Genomic DNA, 13,504 nt, shown 5'->3' on the forward strand with positions numbered 1-13,504 from the left:
GAATGATAATTTTGCTTACTCTGCAGTGTTGCAGTGGTAGTTGAATGAGTTAGTTAAATATTAAGCATTTAGAACAGTGCCTGACATACATAGAACAAGTGCTTAAGACATGTTTATTGGTGTTACTATTACTGTGATCAGTATCTTAGAGCCTAAGCCACTGTCTAACCCACAGTAGGCCGGAAAAATATGAGTGAAAGGATAAGGTTAGAGGATGGAAAATGGCTGGTGAGGAGGAGAAAATGGCAGGGGAGGAGGGTAGGCAAAGGAAAGATGTGCTTTACTGATAACTTTGTGATAAAGTTTGCCATCTGTTTTTCTCTAAATGATGTGTGATTTTTTTTTTTGAAGTTTATTTTGAGAGAGACAGAGAGAGAGTGTGTGTGTGCATGGGGTGGAGGGGCAGGGAAAGAGGTAGAGAGGATCCCAAGCAGGCTCTGCACTGTCAGCGGGGAGCCCGATGAGGGGCCCAAACTCACCAACCTGGGTGCTTCACTGACTAAGCCACCCGGGTGCCCCTGTGCTTTCATTTTTAACTTCATTCTTTTCTTTATCTCCTATATCCACCAAATCCCCAATTTTGTCACTTTTTTTTTTTTGTTTTTTTTTTTTTTTTAAATCTTAGCTGATGTTTTTCTTTCTTTCTGTCTGGTCCCACTGCAACTGCCCTAATCCAGGCTTTCAGCACTTCTGTCACCAGCTTCTGAAGACATTTTCTTGGCTCAGTGCTATGTCACTTAAGATCTTTCCTGTTCACTGCTGCAGGATTAATGTTCTTGACAAAGTATTGTCATGACTTCATCAGTGTACTCAAGCACCTATTATGGATTTCTCTTGTGGATGGATTAAGTCTTCTCAACAGCTTTGCCTGACTCTGTCTGTTCATCTTCATGCTCCCTGCGGTGCATAAGGGTGGTGGAGTGGAAGGAGAGCTGCATTCTCCTCATGAAGTAATTATGTGGCCCTGGGCAAGACACTCAGCCTCTCTGTGTCTCATTTTACTACCCTATAAAATATGGGTAATACTGTAGGTTTCCCCTGCTGTTTGAAAGTAGAGTGTTCCTGTAAAGCAAAGAAGCAGTTATCATTAATTTATATGGAAAATTTTGAGCATCCCCAAGTCCTCAAAATAACTTCTTTTAGGCTTTTCTGATACCCTGGGACACATCTTGCTAACTGATGCACAGAATACATGGAGATAAAGCCCACACGCTCACAGACACAGTTGAAAGCTATGGCTGATAGATGCTGAGATGCTGAATGTAGTTCTCAGGGGAGGAGCTTGGTGGGGCCATTCTTGCTACTCTATAATGGCTCACTGCAAGAAACGCTTGGTGCTATTTTCGCTTTTTGCCTATTTTTCACAAAAGTGAAAATCTCTTTGGATTTTTTCCAGTTAATGAGAACAGGTACTAATGTAAGTCTTTTGTAAAAGCAAAATGGCATCAAGGTGAACTTCCAAAAAGCGGGGGATGCGTGTACTCATAAATATTACAATATGTATAATCACAATCCAATGAAAAAATGTATTAGCATTTCCATGAAAAATTCTTTAATGATCAGCAAGCCTTTTTTTTTTTTTTTAATCCTGGCCAAGACATTATGCTTTATCCCTGAATTTAAGGCCTTTGTTTGTTGCTCTTGTTTTGGAATGTCCTTCTTTCACATTGCTAGTTACTCAAATCATGCTACCTCAACTCGAAGCTCTAGCTTAAATGTCCTCTCCTTCATGAGGTTTCTCACCATCAATGTAAGTCACGTCTGTCTGTCTCTTTCAGTTCCTGTGTGGGTAATCTAGTGTTTTATAATATGCTGTGCTATCATTTTTCCCCAGTGAGATGAGGCCTTTAAGTCCCTTTAGAGAAGGGAGGGTGCTTTTTTTTTTTTTTTCAACGTTTTATTTTTATTTTTGGGACAGAGAGAGACAGAGCATGAACAGGGGAGGGGCAGAGAGAGAGGGAGACACAGAATCGGAAACAGGCTCCAGGCTCTGAGCCATCAGCCCAGAGCCCGATGCGGGGCTCGAACTCACGGACCACGAGATCGTGACCTGGCTGAAGTCGGACGCTTAACCGACTGAGCCACCCAGGCGCCCCAAGAGAAGGGAGGGTGCTTTATACCCAGTCTGTACCTGACAGATACTTACTGTTCTCTGAATGTTTTCGTATCACCTCAGTGCCTTTTCCTACTTTCTTTTCTTGCCTTTATTTTGTTCTCTAAACTCTTTTTTGGCAGTGGTGCAAGTTCAAAATTTAAATAAAGGCCAGTTGAAGACAACTAATTTCACTTTAAAGTAACTTATAATACTTTTAGATGCGAGAATGTTGCATAAGAATGATAAGAAATCTAATATTCTGCATAGGAGTTTTAAGGTATCTTAAAATATATAAAGATATATACCTTGGACTTTATATATATGCTTTATATATTAAAAAAAAACATTTTGGCCCTCACTTTTTCCGCTTCATTAAAGGTCCCCTTTTTGGTCTTGGATCTGTTGTGATGATCTTGATACTGGCAAACTCCTAAAATATATCTGTACTTCTAACACTTCAATCTTTTTATTAGGATAGTTGGCTATTTTAGTTGGTTTTCTAGTTAGAAAGCACATGAGTTTGGTGTAACTTAAGAATTAAATGTTATGTGACTTGGCCTTTATGTTTCGTTAGCATGTCATAGGTTTCTTCCTTTCGATTGAGTTGACTTCATTCTATGAAAACAATTACCTGCATTAGGAGGTGTGAAACTATGAATCAACTGCATTAGGAGGAGAATTTACTGATGTAGAGCAGAAAACAGAACGATAATATCCCTTTGAGTTTTCATAAAAAGTAGTAAAAGTGAAAGTACCAGCCAACCAGCCAAGCTCTACAAACTACACTCTTAAGATATTAAAACAACATTGTCAAAAATAGTGGCTGTTTTTTGCCCTCATTCCTAAATCCAAGAAAATTCCTTTAGGTCCAATTGTGGTTGTTAATCAAAATCGATCCTCTCAAAGATGTGTGGTAATGGGAGAAAGTAATTTATGAAATCTTGTTAATTTTTACTTAGGGAATCTGGGCAGATCTAAAAAGAGTAGACAAAATTTTGATTTCCACATGGTACATATAGAGGTTAAAGAATATAATAAAAGCGGCAATCCCCCACTCTAGTAACTTTAAATGAATATATATAATGTGCTTAAATTAAGAAAAAAGTCTTACGAGTTAATCTCTTAATTTTATTGTCTAGAGATTTTTAAAATATTTTAAAGAATCAGCTTGTCAGTTTTATAACAAGTTGACAATAGCTCGGTGTCCAGATCACGTGTGTGTGTGTGTGTGTGTGTGTGTGTGTGTGGTGGGAATGGTAAGGAATAGATTGAAACAATTATTAAAATGAAACACATAATTGCAATGGAGAGAATTTACTGTAACCATTCTGTGGCCTCCCTCTACAAGGTTGATGAGAGATAATGCCCAAAGAACAATAATTTCTTGGATTAAATTTATTAAATAAATATGAAAGTAACCTTTGCAAAGTCAGTCCTCAGATAATTAGAGCTTATTGAGACTTATTCTGTGTTGCAGGGCCCGTGCCAAACACTTGACCTGAATTTTTGTCTCATCAAATCCTGACAGCAATTGTACGAGGTAGCTTTTATTTTAACTGAAAAATTAAGTAGCTTGCTCAAAATTGTTCAATAGAAGGACTCAGCTGGGATTTGAGTACAGATCTAGCTTGAGAACTTTTAACACGGTGAGTGAGCTAAAAGTCTCTGGAAGTGATCCAGAATTGTATTTTGCAGTCATGTGACTTAGAAAATGAACAAGAACATGAGGGGTTCTGTTTTCTTTCTCAGATCAGGTAAGCCTTTTTAAAAATCATTTCATTTGTGATGAAAAACAGACTGGGACATGAATTCTGCTCCTGGAGGGGTCAGACTTGTAGGTTTTATCTGTACCCAGGCTAGACTGTGTCCTGACTTTCTGAGGGTTCTTCCTGCTTGGGTTTCTGGAGGTCCCTAAGTCTTGGGCGTGATGGTCCTCAGCTCCAGACCAGTCGTTAAAATAACAAATCCGAGCAATTAGCCACCATGCATAATTGCCACACTAATCCTTTTATTATGCTGGCTTTTCTAGACAGAGCTAAACCCTTTATGGAGATTAACTGCTTTTTGTAAGGTTTTTACTCTAAATCTTGAACAAATGGTGTATTATCTGAATTAATTTGATAGTAAACTGTGACTTGGAAGGGTTCTGTTGCTTTGGGATTTTCCAACTTTCATAACCCAAAAGCTACCAGAATTTTTGGTGTCTCACTGATATTTCCTGTGTTGATCATTTTGGTTAAAATGTGGAGTGAAGGTTAGACTTGTCTAGTCCTTAAGCTTAGATATAAATGAGTTCTCTAGTCCTAAAACTTAGATATAAAAAAGATACAACTTAAGATGTTGGTTTTCTTTACTTTTTTTTTTTTTTTTTTTGACATTTGGAATATAAATGCTGCAATCTAAAAGTGATCTGGGGCTCCTGGGTGGCTCAGTGGGTTAGGGAACTGACTCTTGATTTCTCATGGGTTGTGAGATCAGCCCTGCCTTGGGCCCCCCTGCTGAGAGCACAGAGTCTGCTTGGGATTCTGTCCCTCTCTCTTTGTCCCTCCCCCCACTTGCAGGTATGCACTCTCACCCAAATAAATAAATAAATAAATAAGATCTAGTACAATGGGATAACTGTTGTAACAGTCACACTGATAGCCATCAAGTTGCTCTAAGCACAAGAATATTATGAATAGCAAGAACTTTCATCATTAACATTTATTTAACATTTACTCTGTGCCAGACACTGTTAAGGGCTTTATGCACATTTTCTCATGGAACAACCCTGTATGGCAGATACTATTCTTAAACCCTTTTTAAAGAAATGGAGGAGGAAACTGAAGCTTACAATGCTTGTGTGTCGGGCATAGGGTGGTACAGCCAATACACTGGTGTCTGAGCCAGAATTGAAACCAGCTCTGTCTTCTCTAGCTCCACCACCTTTGACACTCTTAACCACCACCTTTCATTGTCAGATGTTTAACTAAATGCTGCTTTGTGGTTTCAAAGACTGTCCCAGAAATGTAGATTACAGTGGTGAGTAGGGAACCATTTTATTATAGCTAGTCTGTTTTAGGATAGGCTTACATTTCCTACTAACAAATGAGCTAAATGGAATTTTAAAAGGAAGCAGATTTGAAGAATATTCCTTTTTGTTTAGATGATTCAAAATGTTCTTTTCACAGATGTTCTGCAAACACTTTGCAATATGGATATGTTTTGAGGATAATGGATTTGAGTGGGTAGGAGTGGGTCAGTCACAATGGTAAATTATTATTATTTTTTTTTAATTTTTTTTTCAACGTTTATTTATTTTTGGGACAGAGAGAGACAGAGCATGAACGGGGGAGGGGCAGAGAGAGAGGGAAACACAGAATCGGAAACAGGCTCCAGGCTCTGAGCCATCAGCCCAGAGCCTGACGCGGGGCTTGAACTCACAGACCGCGAGATCGTGACCTGGCTGAAGTTGGACGCTTAACCGACTGTGCCACCCAGGTGCCCCGACAATGGTAAATTATTTTATGACAAGTGCTATTTGGCCTGATATTTTAGGCTTGAGTACATACATGCTATCTTACTTAAAACTTAAGAATGTATATTTGTTTTGAGAGACAGAGGGAAAAAAAAAAAACGGGAGGGACAGAGAGAGAGGAAGAGAGAGAATTCCAAGCAGGCTCCATGATGTCAGTGCGGAGCCTGATGAGGGGCTTGAACCCACAAACCATGAGATCATGACCTGAGCTGAAATCAAGAGTCAGATGCCCAACCGACTGAACCACCCTGGCCGCCCCATACACACTGTCAGTTTAAGAACTGAGTGTTTAATCCATAAAGACTCTTAAATACTGAGAACAAACTGAAGGTTGATGGGGGGTGGGAGAGAGGGGAAAGTGGTTGATGGGCATTGAAGAGGGCACCTGTTGGGATGAGCACTGGGTGTTGTATGGAAACCAATTTGACAATAAATTATATTTAATATATATATAAAAAAGAACTGAGTGTTTAATAGAGGGCTAGGGTTTTAGTGGATTAATTAATCATTTACCCAGACTTGCCATTCATTAGTTTATGGTACTTTTCAGTTTCATTCACTGGTTGAATCTCAGCCCAGGAGTTGTTCCTAGTCAACATCCTGGCTCTCCACTTGAGTCCTGATTTGTTGAACTTGAAATTCCAGATTGCTCATCATTTCTTGCATTTGTGAAAGTTGACCGTAGTAGTTGGTTGCTTTCAGTTTCTGTCAAACTGAATCCAAAGGATTGTTCCTGAAGGGATAGAAAATAAAAGTGAAAGATGCTTTATTAAAAATTGCAGTGGAGGAAAACAGAACATAGTTTGTAATTTTAAAGAAACCGTTCTTGGCACTGTATCTTTCTCTCTCTTCCTGTTCCTTTATTGTTTAACCTTAAACAGAGTCGCTTTTAGTTTTTACAATGAAGAGATGATTCCTTAGAGACATAAAATAGTTTGAGAAATCTGTGACCAGTCTTGTAACTGTCATATGTGGATAACAATTTGGACTCTCGGAACAACACGTTGCAACATTCTTCATAGAGCTGGTTGGGCCTGAAGCTTTAATTCCAGCGTGTGGAGAGTTTGATGTGGCTCAGCCGGCTTATTCCTGTTGGTACTTGTCAGCAGAAGCCAATGCGTGCCCATTCAGTTCTTTGCTCTGAAGCCTTAGAGTGGAATAAAAGTACAAATACTTTGTACCAGCTAGGTATTCCATGATTTTTTTGGTGGCTATAGACTTACCTTTTCATAAACCAGGCCTCAGCCTTTCTTGGCTTTGTTCTGTGAACACCTTTTACTGCCTCCTCACCTGGCCCTGTAGGGCAGTCAGGTCCACTCCTGGGACATACACTTCAACACGAGGTACCTTAACACGTCTCCCTTCATTTACTGATCCAAAATCAAATAATTTGAAATGTCACAGGTTACTTGGTTTTTGCATCTGGGGTATGATCATGCAAATAGATTAAAAGGATAAAACTGGAAATGTAGATTTTAGAAATCATTGTTAAGGTTTAACAAAATTTCCATGAGATTACAAAATTACCAGTGTAACCAGATTTAGTAAAAAAAAAATACAGAATGCCCAAGTAAATGTAAATTTCAGATAAACAATGAATACTTTTTTAGAGTAAGTATGTCCCATTGCAGTATTTGGGATGTATTTATAATAAAATATTATTCACTGTTTATTTGATGGAGATTTAATTAATTTAATGGAGTGTCCGTTTATTTTGTTTGACAACCCGATTACACAAATATTCAGGACCAATGTAAGATAATAATATTTTTCTAAGATAATAATATTTTTATATTTTACAAAGTATCTTAATATAAGTGATTCATTTGATCCTTACTGTCACCCTGAGAGGTAAGTTTTGCTGGGAGGTGGAGAGAGGGGTGTTGTTATTTTATTAAAAAAAATTTTTTTTAATGTTTATTCATTATTGAGAGACAGAGAGAGACAGAGCATGAGCATGGGAGGGGCAGAGAGAGGGGGAGACACAGAATCTGAAGCAGGCTCCAGACTCTGAGCTGTTTGCACAGAGCCCAATGCAGGGCTCAAACTCGCAAACCGTGAGATCATGACCTAAGCTGAGATCATGACCTGAGCCGAGATCATGATGCTTAACCAACTGAGCCACCCAGGCGCCCCTGTTGTTATTTTTTAACTAGCAAAAAATTGAGACTCAGAGAGTAACAACTCATCAAAGTCATGATGAACAAAGCACAAACCTGAATCCAAGACTTTTAACTCTTAGGCCAGTGGTCTTCATTAAAATTTTGAGACATTTCCAGAATATTGAAAAAACACTGAGAATTAAGATCAGAAAGTTACAAATAATAATGTAAGAAATTCCATATTCCCACCACCTAGCATTGCTGACCCTTATTTTTCTTTTTTGCTTCCAGGTGAGTGTGCTTTCTAGCACAATGCTTTATGATGCTGATCTTAGAAAGCATCATATTTAGTGAGGACCCCTCTCATGACCCAGGCCCCTGTTGGCCTTCCTGAAATCAGAGGGCTAGGCAGAGGGAACAAGGTGTGAAGAATCTTATAGACACCTTGACTTTACAGTCTGTGTTATTTTACCTGTGTTTTATGAAATGGAATCTTATAATGACACCCACCACTACCATATCTTCAAGTGCTGACATATTGAAGCTTTTGATTAACATTTCATGCAATTCCTAATTCTTCATGAGTCTCTCTCTGACCCCCCACCCTTGCCTCCTCCATGATTCTTTTGGAGGTGAGTCAGCTCCTCCATCAGGTTTCCATTTTCAACGCTAGATCAGTCTTGTTTGGGGACAACCCATCCAAAACTTCTCAGGCTGATGCTATCCACCTCAACGCTCTGGTAATGGGAAACTCCATTGTGGTATGTGGACAAAGCACAATTAGAAGAACAAATACAACTTAGATAGTAATGGAATTCTCCTCATCTAGTGGTACTAGAACATTCCACATAGTGGAGGGTAAAGAGCACAACTCTGGAGTAAAGACCAGGGTTCCCATTGCACGTCCACCACTTTTAGCTGTCACCTTGGGGCAAATATTTGCTCTACACCTTAGTTTCCTCATTGTTAAAATAGGAATAGTGTGAGGATTAAGTGAACCGATGTGTGCAAAAGTGCTTAGCACAGGGCCTAGCGCATCCTCGGTGTTCAGGAAATGGTAGGTCCGGTGTTCCTGAAGTCTTAAAAGATTGAAAATCTACCTTCTGCTCTTTGACCAAGAAGGGAACCAAATTCTCACTTTCAAATGCAGTACTGGGGACCTTTTGCACTTTTGTAAGAATGAGTCTCTGACCCATGAATTGAGGGTCCTATGCCATCTGTTAGATTTCCAAGAGCTGGGAGTTTTCAGATAGGTAGCCTATTACTGTTATTTATTGTAATCTAAGTGTTTTAAAAGAGGTCATTATATTGGGCTATGTAATAATATGAAAGAATTATATTGTAAATTTTGTGGTAATTGCTTGTTAAATGTAATTAATGTGAATGGGCAAAAATATTTTCTTAACAATCAGTCCTTTATATGTTTTTTGGCTTAACTTGAGCTTGATGTCATCCACGGTAAGCCTGGAACTGTTGATCTGACGCAGAGTGTTGACTTTTTCCAAAGTAATATTGGGTTGACCTTTGAGAGAGGAAAAGGAACCATATCATTCAACAAAATATATAGAGTGTTAGGTCAAGATTATATGCATCATAGGTTTCAATAATTATAAGTGTATGCCATCATAACTATATTTGTCTCAAGTATATAAACAGTAAGTTCAAACCTTTCTAGAATTGTTATAGAACTTTTCAGCTAAATATATTTTCTTTTACAACTTCTGAAATACAGAAAAATAAGTCAAATGCTCTTTCAAATGAGTGTCATCAGGCAATTTTATATTAATTTTTATGCACATTAGATATTTTTATGTTTATTTATTTAATTTTTTAAATGTTTATTTTTGAGACAGAGATAGACAGAGTACAAGTAGGGGAGGGGCAGATAGAGAGGGAGACCGAATCTGAGCTGTCAGCACAGAGCCTGATGTTGGGCTCGAACTGGTGAACCGTGGGATCGTGACCTGAGCTGAAGGCTGACGCTTAACTGACTGAGCCACCCAGGTGCCCCCAGATATTTTTATGTTTCAATTAAATGCATTAATTTATGTGATATAATGTATGTTATCCAGGAAAGAAAAGTTATTTATACGTAAGACAACTTATCTGAGTTTTAAGGTCCTCAATGGTGGTGTAGTATTTGCTATAGTCTTGAGGTTGACCATCAATGTTCTTTTTTCCAAAATTCTCATACCATGTTTTTATTTTTAATTCAAGGTCAGCATTGGTGTTTTCCGGGTGATGCACCTTGTCAAGGTAGGAGACCATGCCCGTGGTTTAAATTCCACACGTTTTCCCTTGTGTTACTTGAAAGAAGGCCACCATCATCAGAGCTACCAGCATTTTACGTGGCTCCCATTGGGTCCGGCACTCATGCTACTCTACCCTGTTCCGGCACCCAGCCTCCCAACCCCAACACCAGAAAGTACACCAGAAGGCCCCCTAACTCTCTGAGCCCCCTACAATGCCATAGCTTCCCCTGAGGCCTTAACAGACCCATAGCCACTGTGGCTATGCTGTCAGAGCCCAGAGGAATAAGCCATTGTGTGCAAATGTAACAGAAGTCTGAGGTCAGAGTATAGCCTCAGTCAGTGCACTGTGGAGACCATCGTAGAGCCTTATGTTATGTAACACTATCACATTACATCATCTTTTATGAGCAGTTTTTAAAAAATAGATAGTTTTTTGGGCGGTCAGCTTAATCTCTCTACCCCTTAGTTAAAAGTTTTTTTAATGCTTATTTACTTTGAGAGAGACAGAGACAGAGTGTGAGTGGGGGAGGGGCAGAGAGAGAGGGAGACGCAGAATCTGAAGCAGGCTCCAGGCTCTGAGCTGTCAGCACAGAGCCCGACACAGGGCTCGAACTCCTGAACCGTGAGATCATGACCTGAGCCGAAGTTGGACGCTTACTAACCAACAGCCACCCAGGCGCCCCTCTACTCCTTAATTTAGAAATTGATGGGCCATATAGGTGCAAGTGGTGCCTCCCAGGGAGTTGGCTACATATGACAGGAAACTATGTGAGGGTGGGAAAAACAGATCATTTCATGACCCTGCGTTTTGAACCATGATGAATGGTCATTTTTTATTGAAACTCTGCAGGCATGCATCTCGCAGAAAAATCTTTGTTTCCCTCTGACCCTATATTTTCTATCATTCCCATGCTCTTGAGCCTAGCTCAGGTTTCTCTCTTTTTGGTGTAGCTTTGCAAGCCAACTACCAGTCTCTTTCCAGGGAGTCTGTGTGGAGTAGTGTATATGCTTTGGAGTCAGACAGATGGGTGTTTGAGTCCTGGTTCACTGTTTTCCAGCCTGGATAAAAGTTACTTATCTTCTTTGAGTCTCAGTTTCCTCATCTGTACACCTTCCAGAAGATGTTGGGAAAGCAAATGAGAAACAAGTATTAGAGCCTGGTACACAGTAGTCACTCAATAAATGCTCGTTCTCTCCCTTACCCTCTTCTTCCCCCTGCTCCCTCACTTTAGTCCAGAGTGGTCTTTAAAACTCATAACCGTACTTCTGTCACACATTCACTTAAGGCATACTTACTGAATGCTCAAGTATGTGCCAGGGATGCTCATGAGACAGTTATGGGCCTTAGGTTTTTGACAGATATCATGCATGCCTCTGGATCTGAGTTCCTCCTAAGTCCAGCTTCTGAGCATGCATTGATTTTGGATACCCACACACATCTCAGACTGCTTATGGGTGCCTTTGCACCCAACTGTGGAGTTGTTGGTGTTCGTCATTGGCGTCTTTACTGTCTTCCTTCTTCACCCTTCTCTGGGTTGAAATCTCTCTGCCCTTCATCGGAAGCCATGGGCTTTCTCGTGTTTTAACTCCCTTTTCCAAGGAAGAGATATGATAGTGTTCATTTACAAAAAGAGAAATAGAGCACCCTATTTACCGTGCTGTTCCAGGTGCTCTAGCATATGCGTTCTGAACTTGTTCTTCAATTGTGAAGTGAGAGATTGTTTCCCGTGATAGGAATTGCAGTTCTTGGTAAGGAGAAGAGAGGTTATTTTGGGCAGAAATCTGTTGAAAGCAGTTTCACACTTAAAAGGGCAGCCTTGAAGCAAACATGTGATTTAATCTGTCAGAATGTGTGTGTGTGGAGTGGGGGGGGGGGGGGGGGGAGATAGCCTGAAGAGAAGGCACAAACTTTCTTAGTTCTTACTCTGTGCACAGAACTCTCCCTGCTTCCATGCCCATTTCTCAGAGTTCTGCTCCCATAGTCTGCTCTGAATTTCTGGAAGTCACCTCTCCTTCAGACTTTCTTGCTGGCACTTCTTTTCGTATCTCCTTGTCCGTCCTCAGCATCCCAAATGTCTGCACGCGGCAGCTCTGTGCCACCCCACTCCCTTGTGCCATGATCTCCACCTCATCGCACCCCATCCCCAGAGTGCATGGGGATTGTTCGGCCTTCTCCGCGTCAGCGTCTCAGACCCCGAGGGCCCATGATTTTGTTACACTTACGTGCACAGAATGGAGGGTGTGGAAATGCACAGAAAGACAGAAGAATCTCAGCCTTCATCAGGGTGTCCAGAGTGGAACTGATTATTGGGAAGTTAGATTGAAGACAATTGCCTTTTTTTTTTTTTTTTTTTTTTTTTTTAGGACAATTGTCTCTTTAATGTTAGTATATATATTTCTGTAGCAGAGAGGGAGAGTTAACACTTACACATATCAGGAAAACTGTCAACTGAAACACGACTGTAGCTACTTGAGAACTAATAAAATGGGAAAAGTGAACCTAGAAATTGTCTGCGTATATGTGGTAGTGATAATCGAATTTAGCAAACGTGGACCGAGTGCCGACCCTACAAAGCCATTTGCCCCTCCGGATCCACTTGCCACCTTTCTCCTCCTGCTCTCCTGCTCCAGAAGGATGGCTGCCCCCTGGCTTTCATTAGTTGGCGTAGTGGGGACCCAATCAGTAAATGGGGGGAAGAGAGGGGGGAGAATGAGTTTGAGGTATTTATTCCCCTGGCCTCTACTGGTTGGGTGTGGCCTTTCATAAAAAGCCACAACTCCTTTCAAGGGGACCCTCTTTATAGGACTTTCTCTTTCTGAGTCACTTTCCTTTGTCTCTGTGGGTATGGGAGTAACCATTAGCTACTGGTTTCTGTACGCCGTGTCCACACTTCTGCAAATAGTCCTTGTATTAGCTTCTCCTCAGTTTTTCCCAATTCGCATGTTCCAGCTCTTTCCTGCTCAGATTCTACTGATTGGTAAGGCTTATATAAAGTCCTTGCCCTCCAGGAGGTTAATGGGAAAGTGAATAATTGCAATACCATGAAATACACGCTTATCAAAGTATAGGCTCTTTGAAGGTAGAGACCATACATTATTCATGATTCATGTTTCTTTCTTGACACTTAGCATAATGCTAGGTGGAGAGCAGAGCTTACTGGTATGGAGTGGGAGATGTATGCACACAGTGTGGGGAGTGGGGGATGGAGTTAGCATCTGTGCAGGAGGATCCAGGTGGGGTTCACAGTGTAGGCAGGCATGGCGATCAGAAACAGACTGGTCACATTAAGCGGGGGAATTCAATGCAAGAGTGTCAAGGGCTTCTAGAATCAAAGTAAACCGGGGTGCCTGGGTGGCTCAGTCAGTTAAGCCTCTGACTCTTGATTTCAGCTCAGGTTCTAATCTCACAGTTTGTGAGTTCAAGCCCTGCGTTAGGCTCTCTGCTGACGTGGAGCAGAGCCTGCTTGGGATTCTCTCTCTGCCCCTCCCCTGCTCACTGTTTCTCTCTCTCTCTCTCTCTCTCTTTCTCTCTTTCTCT

At 40.6% G+C, this 13,504-nt stretch overlaps 1 long non-coding RNA gene across 4 annotated transcripts in view; it reads left to right on the forward strand.

Annotated features, from left to right (window-relative positions):
* Nucleotides 1–13,504, forward strand: part of LOC123603661 — a 148,875-nt gene that overhangs the window by 8,737 nt on the left and 126,634 nt on the right. For all 4 annotated transcript variants that reach the window (XR_006714970.1, XR_006714967.1, XR_006714969.1 and 1 more), the window contains exon 2: nt 9,932–9,970. This is a non-coding gene — a long non-coding RNA (uncharacterized LOC123603661). The remainder of the gene's footprint in view (nt 1–9,931; nt 9,971–13,504) is intronic.

Source organism: Leopardus geoffroyi, chromosome E1 (genome assembly GCF_018350155.1).
Source record: "Leopardus geoffroyi isolate Oge1 chromosome E1, O.geoffroyi_Oge1_pat1.0, whole genome shotgun sequence".
In the NCBI taxonomy this organism is placed as follows: Eukaryota; Metazoa; Chordata; class Mammalia; order Carnivora; family Felidae; genus Leopardus; species Leopardus geoffroyi.